This window comes from Limulus polyphemus, unplaced genomic scaffold (assembly GCF_000517525.1).
Source record: "Limulus polyphemus unplaced genomic scaffold, Limulus_polyphemus-2.1.2 Scaffold341, whole genome shotgun sequence".
Classification (NCBI taxonomy): domain Eukaryota; kingdom Metazoa; phylum Arthropoda; class Merostomata; order Xiphosura; family Limulidae; genus Limulus; species Limulus polyphemus.
This window is the reverse complement of record NW_013665951.1, coordinates 646246-648216: the sequence shown is the minus strand read 5'-3', so window position 1 is coordinate 648216 and position 1971 is coordinate 646246. Positions and strand designations below refer to the sequence as shown.

Genomic DNA, 1971 nt, shown 5'->3' with positions numbered 1-1971 from the left:
CTTAATAAAAGGTTATGTTTTTAAAAGAAAAAAAAAACTACTATTGTTATAAATAACATATTCAATTGAACTAAACTATGCACGCCTATTTAAATATATTTACACATGGCTTGTGCATATCGTATATATACATATATATATTATTCATACCTTCGGTCTATAGGACGCAATCAGATTTTGACATCAAATTTTGGGGTAAAAAAGTGCGTCTTGTACACCGAAAAATACGGTACTCTTACTGGAACGATTCGATTTTACGTTCTCGACCAAAACTTGTAAATACTTTCGTTGTCTCATTTATGTATACATGTTTCAATTAAAGTTAAGGTATCGTTGTCTGATTTATGTATACATGTTTCAATTAAAGTTAAGGTATCGTTCCAAGAAGAGAGAGAACAGCCACAAACAATAGTGTATACATCTTAACACTATTAATTAATAACAGCACGGTAGACGAATGCTCATTGGTAGATCAAACGTCATAGTAAAAATGATTGGTCAGTAAGATACAATGTATAAAGCATATGGAAGAAATCTAAAAATGCGTTAAAATATATACGATGAAAGAACTGTAGTGTACAGTATATGTGAAAATTGCTATTGGTGGTAAATTATTACAGCTTTTCAAATGCAAAAAAAAGGCCCATTTCTCCATAACATTGCTCTCTCTCTTCTAGAATATATGAATGAAGGGTCATCATTTCCTAAAAGGATGCTCCAATAAAAAATCATAAACTCGTGTGTATTATGGCAAAATGTTCGATTTTTCGTTCCATTTTGTACTCATTATACGGTCAACTGAAAAACCAACTGAAACGAGACCAAAATGCTTCTTTATTTTCCTAGAGGTGGCGCTAATATTGATAAAAGCCAACACATCTAAAACGAAAAAAAAAAAGCCTGCAGTGACATCTCTTAGGAACACAACCATAACTAAATTTGAATGCTTCGAAGTTTGACAAATCTTTGCTTCTTTCTGTAACTCTCTGTTAAATCGAAATCACGACAAAATGACATAATAATAATACACGTTTTTTTTTCTGGCATTATATACCCATATAAACTACTGCGTTTCCTCTCACCCTCGAAACGTTCGGAATTGACCAAGGAAGGAGGAAATGCAACGGAAGTATACATCTAATAATTTGACACGCATGGCCACGCTCGTTGAAGCCTTTTGAATCAAAATGATTAGGACCAGAACACAATACCAAGAAATGGGTTTGTAACCATGGTGACCATCACAGTTAATTACGTTTCACTTAGATGATAGATACATATTAATACCATATTTCAAGATCTGGATTCTAAATTCGAGGATTACTAAACACACACACACAAATGCTTTTACTAAAAACTAAGACACTACTAACACCCTTATAAACACTTCACCACTTTTATACAGATAGGACTACAATGAACTGCTTTTAAGTTAAATCACATTTTATTTCTATTTTATGCTATAGAATTGAAAGCCCTGCAGTGGAAGAATTAATTTCCTCAAAGGAAGAGTTCGGTAATGAGTTATTCATAAATAACTGAAGTTTAGAAAAAAATGACTCACTTAAATTATACTAACCGCACTTTCATAGGGATGCAACGGAAATTTTTCATTCATTCAAAGAATCTGGATTAATAATGACAATTACACACACTCGCATTCATACTTTTAAGATTTCAGCCATTATAAAAGTATGATGCTGCGCACGTCTATATAGTGGTCCTGGCACGTTGCCAACATTCCTTTCGAAACGAATGAGTGTTAACAGCAATACTCCATACACACGCGCACATACATATAAAACTTTAGAATGGGTTCAATACAGAGATGTGTACGTACGTACGAGTGCGATATTGATGTTCAAATAGAGAAATACACGATAACTTTAAAAATACAACTATAAATACAGGCAAAAAAAAACAGTTTAGATTGATGGGCATATATATATATATATATATATATATATATAT

The 1971-nt window shown here is 32.3% G+C and overlaps 1 protein-coding gene across 1 annotated transcript in view; it reads right to left on the bottom strand.

Moving 5' to 3' along the window:
* The window catches only part of LOC111085344 (transforming growth factor beta receptor type 3-like), a gene marked incomplete at its 3' end in the record, with an annotated part of 50032 nt that extends 48389 nt beyond the window's left edge, over positions 1 to 1643 (bottom strand). The window contains exon 1 of the mRNA XM_022383498.1: positions 1565 to 1643. The remainder of the gene's footprint in view (positions 1 to 1564) is intronic.
* Between the last annotated feature and the right edge of the window lie 328 nt (positions 1644 to 1971).